The following is a 12,507-nucleotide window of genomic DNA, read 5'->3' on the forward strand; positions in this document are numbered from 1 at the left end:
AGTTGACTTTTCAACATGTTTTTGCTCATCGGTTTATGTGAAAATCTAAAGCGTATTGACTATGAGCATTAAAGTCTCCAGGCAGACACCCAAAGAAAGTCATGGCAGAAGTGCATATATCAGGAAACACCTATGCCACGTGTTGTCCACCACAGAGTAAAAAGCACATCATGGACGTAGGGCTGCAGTGCTTCCTGTTAGCTGAAGAACCATCTCCATCACCATTTTTTTCATCAGTAGTGAGCAAGTTCTTCAGCTTGACAGCACAATGCTGGTAGGAGAGTTTGTCTCCTGTGAGGCTTAAGAAAAAAGAATCAACGTCAGAGAGTTTTCATGAGTCACTCGAGCTCATTGAGTGGGAGGTTATTATAAACCTGGTGTGAGACTTATTATGATGATGCACCTTGGTCAGTTATGATTTATTTAGTGACAGTGTCTGGTTCTCTGAACGGGCATTAGGCTTCCCCTCCTTACTCAGGTAAATGAAATTTACTCCAATGTTAATGAGCTGTGCAGTAAATTCAATCCAGCGTCGCAATAAAAGACCCAAATGCAAAATCCTAAGTATCCTCGGGAATTACACTCGAAAATGAAGCTTCAAAAATAGCATCTGTTGATGGCGGTGTGTAGCAGTGTCAGCGTGATGACACTGGTTTTTCTGAATTTTCTTACAACCAGCACCACCGCTTTTAATTTCTCCTCTCAGAAAAGACTCTGATCATTCATTAACAGGATCTGGAAGGCTTTCAAACAGTGAAACACTCCAGTTTCACAGTTGTAACAAGCCCGACCACCACCACCCTCTGGCCTAATGACTCAAATATGCACAGGAGCAGATGTTCTCTTTGAAACCAGAGAGGATTGGAGAGTCAGTTTTGCCTGTTGTCTGTTAATAAACATTGTCTTTGATGGGAGGCTTCCTACTGATCCCTCACAACCAGCTGAACTCGCCGGCTAAAAGATAAATTCAAATCTCAGCACACTGTGAAAAAGGGCCCGGTCAGATCAGTGTCTTTCTGTGTGTGTGTGTGTGTGTGTGTGTGTGTGTGTGTGTGTGTGTGTGTGTGTGTGTGTGTGTGTGTGTGTGTGAACAGCAGAGAGTGTAGACACATGATGAGTGTGATGAGACACATGATCATCACCTGATCTGCGTGCGTTGCTCCGAGAGGCAGCGGCTCTGCAGTGAAGGAGACCAAAATGAATAAATAACTCGTATCCAAGGATACCGAGGGAGGATGATGAGTAAGTCAATTTGCATACGCTTCTGGGGAAAGTTTGCTTCCAAAGATACCTACTGTATACACTCTCTTAGTTTGCTAAGCTGCCCAGAGGTATTTGAAGCTCTGCATCTGGTAATCACCATGTTTAACTCCTTTCAGTTCATCTGTGGAATCGAAAGCCTTCCCAGTCTGTTTTCCTACATTGATTGGAAGGCAAAAAAGGGCAAGCTGTCCTTTTAACCCATATGGAAAAGAAATAGAAAAAACTTATAAAATACTTGCATCAAATGTGGCCTACTTCATATAGTGAATCATATAAGACTTATATGATTTACTCATGAAAGTGGCCACTTTCATATATTGTTTTTGTAAGTATCCAAAACATACAAGTTTCATTTATATATGTTTTCTCGGGATCTTATATCTGTTTTCACTCTTGTATGGTTTTCATACAAGTTTCACACAATACAGATACAAACTTTATAAGATTTATATACATGTTTTCCACATGGGAAGACCAGTACATGATGCACAGAGAGAGATACGGAGGTGAAATATTTATACCTTAGCATAATTGCCAACCTACACAAGGTGGAACAGCTTAGATTATTAATACAGTGTCTGATTTTTTTTTTTTTAGGTCAGTCGACCTGTCTTGCTTGCCACTGCATGAATGACACAGACTGCCTGTGGTGTCTGAGTTAAGTGTCCATAAAGGCTTGCTTCATGAATTATAAGGAGATGTAAAGTGCACAACTCACATTAGGTGTAAATCGTGGGGTGATGCTTGTGGTGAGGAAATATGAGCTGAGGAGACTTTAATACAGAAATGTCACGACATGCACACATTTCACCAGAAAGGTTGAGTTGCTTAGATTCTTTTTAAGCACCTTGAGGCAACTGTTGTTGTGACTTGGCACTATATAAATAAAATTGAATTGAATTGAAATAAAGGAGCTTATGAGGAGGGATCTAGCTCTAATTTGTCCTACATCTGGAACACCTCACCCAGGAGGTATCCTAGTCAGATGCCTGAACTACCTCAACTGGCTCCTTTTGATGTGGAGGAGCAGCAGCTCCACTCTCAGCCTTTCTCAGAGGTCTGAACTCCTAATCTTATCTCAAAGGGAGAAACCAGCCATCCTTCGGAAAAAGCTAATTTCTCCAAGTTGTATTGTTGACTCGTTGTTTTGGTCACTACATAGAGCTCGTGACCTCAGGTGAAGGTAGGGATGTAGATCAAGAGCTTAATTTTTATTCTCAGCTCTGAGACCAATCCAACATCCACATCACTGCAACTGTGACCCCAATCCCTCTGTCCATTTCCAGCTCCTCTCTCCCTTCAGTCGTGAACGATACCACGAGATAACACCCCCTCTTGAGCATTAACTCGTACCTGACTCTGAGTGGGGACTCCACTTCACTAAGAACCATGATTTGGCCCCAGATTTGGAGGTCCTGATTCTCAGCTTCAAACCGCCCCAGAGGTAGCTGGAGGCAACCACCTGATGAAGCCAACAGCACCATATCATCTGCAAAGAGCAGAGATGAGATTCTGAGACCACCAAAGTGGAAGCCTTTCATCACCTGGCTACACCCAGAAATCTTATCCATAGACCCTATGAACAGAATAGATGAAAAAGGGCAGCCCTGGCAGAGTCCGATATCCACCAGGAAAAAAGTCAGACTTTTTGCTGGCATTGTGGACAAAGCCCCTGGAACGGTTTTACAGGAACCGGACACCCCATACTCCCAATTCAAACCCCAGAGGACAATCCAAGTGACATAGCTGAATGCCTTGTCCAACTCAAAAAAGGGTACGGAGGAAGCCAGAGAACCCAGAGAGAACCAATGCAAACATGGGGAGAACATGCAAACTCCACACAGAAAAGCCCCGGCCAGATGGTGGAGTCAAAGTCCGGACCTTCTTGCGGTCACGGAAGGCTAATCACTGCACCACTGTGCTGCCATACACTGTTATTTTATTTAGGTTCATTTTAAATAAAACAAACAAACAAACAAACTAGAAAAGTAGTTAAGAGGACAGACAGACTGATGGACTGATGAATTCTGCACAATCCTTTGGTGGTAAAAGCAGTGGTTGGTGCTTCCAAAGAGTAGCCTCTTTGCTACATCTGCAATGAGAAGTGATAGCTGTGCAGTGTTGGGAAATGTACTGTTTTTATCTTTTACCAAGGTGGGAGAGGCTGTTATGCTTGTAGTCAGACCTGAGATGGCTGAGATCACCGTATTATTCATATCCCTCTTCATCCCTATGGTAGAGAAGCAACACCAGGAAAAATGTTTTTTGAGAGCAGGGCTCCGTACTGTAAATTAGCTTTTGTACATGTAGTGTTTCATGTCCACTTTAAGTAGAAAAAAAATGAGTTGTTAACCCCAAAGAAGTCCCTCAGCAAGATCAATGACACAGCAATAGCAACACTAATTTGAGCCACTGCAAACTTCTGGTCATATGAGAATAGGACAGGTTTACCAACAAAGACTGTAAGTCTACTGAATTAAGGAAGGGTTTACTTTATTTCTAATCACTTGCAAGAGGAAGAAGAAATATCAGTGCTTACAAAAAAAAAAAAAACAACTAAAATTAAATACAGCAGTAACAAGAAAGCTGTTTAACATGCTGTTCATTTACATTTTACATATGACAGCCTGTAATATATTGCCTTCATTTTGGGTGAGATTGAATAATTAGGTTATGTAATCATACTCAATTGTGTTGTGTGATCAGGTTCACCCAGTCAAAGGGCGCCTTATTCCTCTCATCAAAACCGGGAACATCCTGGACCAGTCACGTTGCACCATACCGACATGCACAACACTGAAGCCCACACTCTCCCTCCATGACTCTCACCAGCTGAATTTTAGACTTTTGTATCGATGAGTATGTGGGCAGCTGGTGAGCTGGCATCATGCAGATACTGCTTAGAGCAGAAAATAGGAGCTTTGTGAACATATATAATCAGCGTGGACCAACTTTTGGCTTTTAAAATGAGAGGTAAACGATGTTGTGAAGCTCTTTGCCTCTTAAAGCCTCGACCTGACGTGCAAGCCTCCCCACTCCCACATTTGTTCACCTGCCTTTCCTCACCATCATCTCTCTACAGCCTCTATCCTCTTCTTTCTCATCCTTCCTCCTCCTCTCTTGTGCCTATTTCTGTCATCTTACTTGGGGGGTGGGTGGGGGTGAAGGGGTGGTCATTGACAGAAGTGTGGTGGCTTCACCCCCCCTGTCCCCAGCCATCCATCCATTCTCCTCCATCCTCCTCCCATCTCACCCTGCCGTTACAGTTGCCGTGGTCCTCCTGCCCCTGCAACACCCCCGCTAAGCTCATGCGGTTAGTACAGTCTGCCTGTGCTCTCTCCTTATAAGGGCAAAATACATTGACAAAGGCAGAGAGAAGGGGATGTACCAGCACAGGCTGGCAGATAGGGGGACAGCGGCTCAAACGGAGGAAAAGAGAGATAAAAAGAGGCAGAGAGAGAGAGAGATGATGTAAAGGCAGAGAAGCAGAGATTAGGAAACAGTGAACAAGGAGAAGCAGTGATGAAAATGGCCAGAGAACGAGGGTGACAGGCGATTGTTTGATAAGAACAGGGCTTAACCCGAAGCTTTCAGAGCTTTTGAAAGCAAACAGCAGCATTTTTAAAAGGAGGGTATAGCTGTCAATCAATTTTCAGGCTCGTGCAGGTTTTTCTGCCTTTGTCCCACTGCGCAACAGGAACAAATATCACAGTTTAGACACGATCTATTACAACTGACTCACTGAAGATGGCTAATAGCTAATAGTTCCTCAGAATTAAATATTTCTATATTAGCCTGCCTTTAGATTTCTAAAAGCAGCTTCTGAAAAACTGCCAATGCAAACATTTACCCAAAGACTCCTTTAATACCTCTACTCATCAGTGTGTTTCCAACATCATAGTATCAGTTAAATAAACCATTAATGTACTAAAACAGTGGACCATTTACAGTATGCTAATATTTGCTTGACATGTGTGAATTATTATAGGAGGCGGCCCCACACATTACTGTCCACTCTTTATTCATGTTATTGTACCCTGTTACTGCAGTTTTGTGTATTGTAGTGACAATTTTATACCTTGATATCCAAAATCAGATACTTAAAAAAAGGTACAAAGTAGTATTAAGCAGTATCTGTGAATCTGTTTTATATATTTTTACTCATTTATTCCTTTAGAAATGGACTGGCAAGTGTACAGAGCTTGTACAGAGTCTGATTTTCAAAGGAAAATTTTTTTTTTTTTTAAAGGTACATGTTTCCCAGCAAGAGTGGAATGTATATAATTGTATTTTTTCCATTAGATTTAAAGATGATGATGTAATCATCATGAGCTGGCCAGTGCTGTTGTCTGAGTATTAAGTTAGCCAAATTCTTGGTTAATCCTAACTGTCACTAGTGATGTAAATTGTATTTGCAAATTTGTAAAGCTAATAGCTAACGTGCATGTCTGTGGAGAACTGAGAGAGAACCCACACAGGCACAGGAAGAATTGAATCGCAGGACCTTTTGCTGTGAGGCGACAGTGAAAACCACTGTTCCACCAAGCCACCCTACCAGGAGATACCCAAATACAAAAAGAAATTTTAAACTAGAAATTGTTTTTTGCTCCTAGAATTTAAGTTTTTATACTTGAACGAGTACACATAATTGCCTTCCAGTTCTGTATTTATCCCTAGGTGTAGCATGTACCTGTAGGGACACTTAATCCTATTTCTGAGCGCGTGACAAAACAGTCATATTGTGTGAATACGAGTCTTTAATTCCAAACTTTCATATTTTACCATAGCTCATGAAATATGTGTACTCTACAAGATAACATCCTTTCAGTGGAAGTAATTTATTATCCCCACAGGGCTACAACAGAAACTTTTATGAGCTTATAATCAGACCCACTGTTTAGGAACTTTAACAAGTCATCAGCATTTAATAATCAACATCCCTTTCCGCCCACGTTCTTACTATGTCTGATCACTTTATTCATTTCTTGTAAATGAGGAAAAGTTATACTTGTGTGTCTGAGTTGCTGATAAAAACACTTGGACGTCAGCTATGAGTGCATGTGTATGTGTCCTCGTATATGTAACCCACTCAGATCTTACTTATCTCACCATTAGAATAAAAATCATTGGAATTTGAAGATAGGAAGAAAGGATTTACAGACTGTGTGGTGAAGTATGATAGTATGATGTTACTACCACAGGCTACAATTCCTCCACTATTTCGTTCTGTGCTAATTATCTCCTTGGCCCAGTCATGTTAACAGCTTGATTGCACGTTATATTCAGGTCACATGTAACACCATGTTGTACTTTGTTCAAACTCTTTCTACCTTAGAATATAAGGCTGGTAAATACTCCAGGGTGTACTGCACATTTTGCCCTTTGAGCCTAAATGGGATAAGCAGAAGATGGATGGATTTTCTGAAGCCTGAAAGGATGCATGACTGTAGCTCCCTCTAGGACTCTAGGACAGCATGCATCAGAAGAAATCATCTGATGTCCAAACGTGTACTGTTAGAAAGAGTGAATTCACGAGTTTCACGTGTTTGCTGGTAGGTAGCATAACAGCAGCCATGACTGCAGTCACTCCTGACATGCTCATAAAAGTATGGGGACATATGCTGTGTGTCCAAAGCGGGACACACTGAGCACTTATGAACAGTGTAATTTTGTATGTAAAACATTATATTCAGACATGTATTTTAGTTTCGTTTATTTCCTCCACAATTATGTAATCCTTTTTATGGGACAGTGCAAAAAAACATTTCTTTTCACATAATCCACCATGAGATGTTCACAAAAATAAATAAAAATTAGAAAGCTACATTAACCCCTACAACATCACTAATTCCTGACACCTCTCAAAGCTCCTCCCTTGCTGCCACAAACATTTTACAGGCTGAGCAGTGACACCTGAGCACAGCTTAATGTGTAAAATCACTGGATTGCTTCTTGCTTGTCAAATCCTGCTGCACACATTACCCACGAGCCACTTCTTAAAATGGAGGAAAATTGAGTTTTTCCACTCTTGCGCTTGTGCAAGTGCGTTGGGGCGTTTGTGCATGAGTACCAGCACGTGCATTGGTTTTGTTGGTTCAGCTGGGGCATTTCACAACATCACACTTCCCATGTAGCAGGAGGCCTGGTCTTCCTGCGAGGACTGTGCAGGTGCTAATTGGCTCTGAAGCTTCTGAATGGAAGTGGCTGCCATGAATGGAGTGAGTGCATTTAGCCCGGGGTGATGGGGGGTCAGCATGTGTACAGTACATCAGGTGTGTCAGCATTGCGACAGACTGCATAAACACACCTCCTCTCCCGTACACACTGGTATCTGTTTCACTTGAGTTAAGTAAACCGTCCCGCATGGAGGGATGGCACCCCTTTGGGAATGATGCAGAAAAAGAGATGCAAATCCATTTAGTCACAGGTCCCTAAGTGGAGGAAAAGGCAGACGTGAGGAGGGGGAAGGAATTAAACCAACACAACAGTCGGCTGCTAAGTGTGTCAGCGTTTGTGAACTGAGGCAGGCGGGGAGCTGGCTGATGGCGTAAGGTTTGTGTTTCTTAGGGTTATAATCAGTATGACTGATCGCCGCTTGCTAATCTATTGCAACCTGTGGGCAATGGTTCATTCACTTTGAGTAATTCCCCAATGGGGCCAAAACTCAAACCCACCCTAAAGCCCACACAAATAAGTCGATCTTAGAAGAGGAGAAAATATCAGATGAATAAACAGTATCTTGATTCAGAGTTTGGAGATAAGCCAGTGCTCATCATCTCTTCTCTCAGAAAATCTAACAGTCCTATCTCTCCATCGGGTCTCTGAATTGACATTTCCCTTGAAGAAATTAGAGAACTAAAGCTATCGAGGAGGAGATGAGACTTGATAACTCTCTCTGCTGTGTCAGTTATGTAAAAAGAGCCCGTGATATAACCCAAGAGGAGAGGTGGAGATCAGGGAGAGAGTGAACTGAAGGACAAGCAAGAACGAGGTCGCGGGTTTGCAGTGATGGAGGCTTGATGACAGGATGATTATGTACAGATATATAAACACAGACTGCGAGTGGCAGCAGCAGCACAGTCGCAAAATATTTGTAATTAAGAAAATAGTTCATAGGAGAGCTGACAAACAAAAAGCAAGAAAAAAATTGAAAATATGGACCAAAAAGAAGTGGAGTTCCACAGATACTATTTATTTATTTAATATGGCTCATATATATATATATATATATATATATATATATATATATATATATATATATATATATATATATATATATATATATATATATATATATATTTATATATATATATATATCTGTGGCTCAGATCGTCATATAGAGCTCGAGAGGATGTGGAGGGTGAAGGTAACGGTGGTCCCTGTGGTAATTGGAGCGCTAGGTGCAGTGACTCCCAAGCTAGGCAAGTGGCTCCAGCAGATCCCGGGAACAACATCGGAGATCTCTGTCCAGAAGAGCGCAGTCCTGGGAACAGCTAAGATACTGCGCAGGACCCTCAAGCTCCCAGGCCTCTGGTAGACGACCCGAGCTTGAAGGAAAACCGCCCGCAGGGGCGTGCTGGGGTGCAACGATACTCGTATCGGTATTGAACCGTTCGATACAGTGCTTTCGGTTCGGTACGCATATGTATCGAACAATACAAAATTTTTAATTTTGTTTTATCAACTTTTCTTCTGACGATGTTGTCTGTGTTGAGCGCTCAGTGGATCTGCGTTCGACTACTCCGCCTAAGCTGCACTGTCAAGCGCAGATCCACTGAGCACAGCGCAAGCTAGCAAGATAGAAGTTAAGCTTGTTGCAACATGGCAAATTGAACCTCCCCCACCCTCATTCAGATAAAAGTAAACATTATGTCGGATGTGCCACGCAATGCTCAATTACATTGGTGGAAACTAGTGCGTTAGCGCAGTTTGCTCGTTAACGTGTTGACGCTGTCCAGTCCCACACACGGGGCGATCTGCGGTAACTTGTTAACGGAGATTTGTGGCGTTATGAGATTAATGTCATTTTAATGAGATTAACGCTGACAGCACTAGTGGGAACACAACGAATATGACTGCACATTTACACCAACCTCATCCTAGTGCAAAGACAAGTGGAAGCAGACAAAAACAACAAGCACGCATGCTACAAACTTTACCCGAGTCATTTAGACAGCCGTTAGCACATGATTCTCCTTATGGGGACCTGATATGTTTAAGGCTACGTTCACACTGCAGGTCTTAATGCTCAATTCCGATTTTTTGATCAAATCCGATTTTTTTGTCTGCGTGTTCACACTACAAATAAAATGCGACAGCAAACGTGCTCTAGTGTGAACGCTCAAAGTGGCCCGCATGCGCACGTCACACACAATGCGCTCTGTTTAGACCCAGAGCAAACAGTATAGTTTGACTGATGGCCGTTAATATAAAGACTTCGAACTTTACGTTTCCCAAGTTTTGCTTTAAGTTATTTTGTTATTTATATAATAATGTAAATAACCTAATTGTTGCTGTTTTAGAGGAGCGGTGCTTCAAATGATAGTTGCAGATTTCTGTCAGAATCTGCAGATTATACAGTACAAATAAAATGTTCACGTTTCTCCAACGTTGTCTTCCCAACAGTTTTACTGACATCTACACGGGATGACCAGGAAGCGTTCGCGATGTCTTCTCGGTCGCTTCTCTAGCGCTGATAATTGGCATCTGTCTTGTGTCGGTGACGTAAAAGACGGATTTAATGCGACATGACTGTTCAAACAGCAGTCGCTTTCCATCCATCTTCATCCGCTTTATCCGAGGCCAGGTCGCGGGGGAAGCAGCCTAAGCAAAGAGGCCCAGACCTCCCTCTCTCCAGCCACCTCCTCCAGCTTATCCGGGGGAACACCAAGGTGTTCCCAGGCCAGCCGAGAAATATAATCTCTCCAGCGTGTCCTGGGTCTGCCCCGGGGCTTCCTCCCGGTGGGACATGCCTGGAACACCTCACCCAGGAGGCGCCCAGGGGGCATCCTTGTCAGATGCCCATACCACCTCAGCTGGCTCCTTTCGATGTGGAGCAGCAGCGGCTCTACTCTGAGCCCCTCCCGGATGGCCGAACTTCTCACCCTATCTCTAAGGGAGAGGCCAGCCACCCTTCGGAGGAAGCTCATTTCCGCCGCTTGTATCCGCGATCTCGTTCTTTCGGTCACTACCCACAGCTCGTGGCCATAGGTGAGGGTAGGGACGTAGATCGACCGGTAAATTGAGAGCTTCGCTTTTACACTCAGCTCCCTCTTCACCACGACGGACCGGTGCAGCGTCTGCATTACTGCAGCTGCAGCCCCAATCCGTCTGTCGATCTCCGGCTCCCTTCTCCCATCACTCGCGAACAAGACCCCGAGATACTTGAACTCCTCCACTTGGGGCAGGAACTCATCCCCGACCCGGAGTGGGCACTCCACCCTTTTCCGGCTGAGAACCATGGCCTCAGATTTGGAGGTGCTGATCCTCATTCCCGCTGCTTCACACTCGGCTGCGAACCGCTCCAGTGCGAGCTGGAGGCCCTCACCCGATGAAGCCAACAGAACCACATCATCCGCAAAAATCAGAGATGAGATTCTGAGGCCACCAAAGCGAAAGCCCTCCGCCACTTGGCTGCGCCTAGAAATCCTGTCCATAAAAATTATGAACAGAACCGGTGACAAAGGGCAGCCCTGGCGGAGCCCATCACCCACTGGGAACGACTTATTGCCGACAATGTGAACCAAGCTCTTGCAACGGTTGTATAGGGATCGAATGGCCCGTAGCAATGGGCCAGACACACCATACTCCCGCAACACCTCCCACAGGACACCCCGAGGGACACGGTCGAATGCCTTCTCCAAGTCCACAAAACACATGTAGACTGGTTGGGCAAACTCCCATGCACCCTCAAGTATCCTCGAGAGGATGAAGAGCTGGTCCAGTGTTCCGCGACCAGGACGAAAACCGCATTGTTCCTCCTGTATCCAAGGTTCAACTAGCGGACGAACTCTCCTTTCCAGCACCCTGGCATAGACCTTCCCGGGGAGGCTGAGGAGTGTGATCCCCCTGTAGTTGGAACACACCCTCCGGTCCCCCTTCTTAAAGATGGGGACCACCACCCCGGTCTGCCAGTCCAGGGGTACTGCCCCTGATCTCCACGCAACATTGTAGAGGCGTGTCAACCAGGACAGCCCTACAACGTCCAGAGCCTTCAGGAACTCGGGGCGGACCTCATCAACACCAGGGGCTCTGCCACCAAGGAGTTGTTTAACTGCCTCAGTGATCTCGCCCCCAGAAATTGGCGGGTCATTCCCCTCAACCCCAGACTCTGCTTCCTCCTCGGAAGTCGCGTCAGTGGGATTAAGGAGGTCCTCGAAGTATTCCTTCCACCGCCTGACAATTTTCTCAGTTGACGTCAGCAGCGCTCCACCAGCACTATACACAGTGCAGGTAGAGCACCGCTTTCCCCTCCTGAGACGCCTGACGGTTTGCCAGAATCTCTTCAAGGCAGTCCGAAAGTCTTTTTCCATGGCCTCTCCGAACTCCTCCCACACCCGAGTTTTTGCTTCAGCCACTGCCCGAGCCGCATTCCGCTTGGCCTGTCGATACCTGTCAGCTGCCTCCGGAGTCCCACAGGCTAACCAAGCCCGATAGGACTCCTTCTTCAGCCTGGTGGCTCCCTTCACCTCTGGTGTCCACCATTTGGTTCGGGGATTACCACCACGGCAGGCACCAACCACCTTGCGGCCGCAGCTCAATGCAGCAGCTTCGGCAATGGCGACGCTGAACATGGTCCATTCGGACTCAATGTCCCCCGCCTCCCTCGGAATGCTGTTGAAGCTCTGCCGGAGGTGTGCGTTTAAGATCTCGCGGACTGGGGCCTCTGCTAGTCGTTCCCAGCACACCCTCACTACGCTTTTAGGTGCACCAGGTCTGTCCAGCGTCCTCCCCCGCCACCTGATCCAACTCACCACCAGGTGGTGATCAGTTGACAGCTCAGCCCCTCTCTTTACCCGAGTGTCCAGAACATATGGTCGCAGGTCTGGTGATACGATTACAAAATCGATCATCGACCTACGGCCTAGAGCGTCCTGGTGCCACGTGCACTTATGGACACTCTTATGTTCGAACAAGGTGTTCGCTTTATATATATATATATATATATATATATTATAGTTTTAAATAACTTTATTTGATATACCATGGATGGATATCTTCCATGTGCCTTAATAACCATAAACA

Source organism: Neolamprologus multifasciatus, chromosome 22 (genome assembly GCF_963576455.1).
Source record: "Neolamprologus multifasciatus chromosome 22, fNeoMul1.2, whole genome shotgun sequence".
Lineage (NCBI taxonomy): Eukaryota > Metazoa > Chordata > Actinopteri > Cichliformes > Cichlidae > Neolamprologus > Neolamprologus multifasciatus.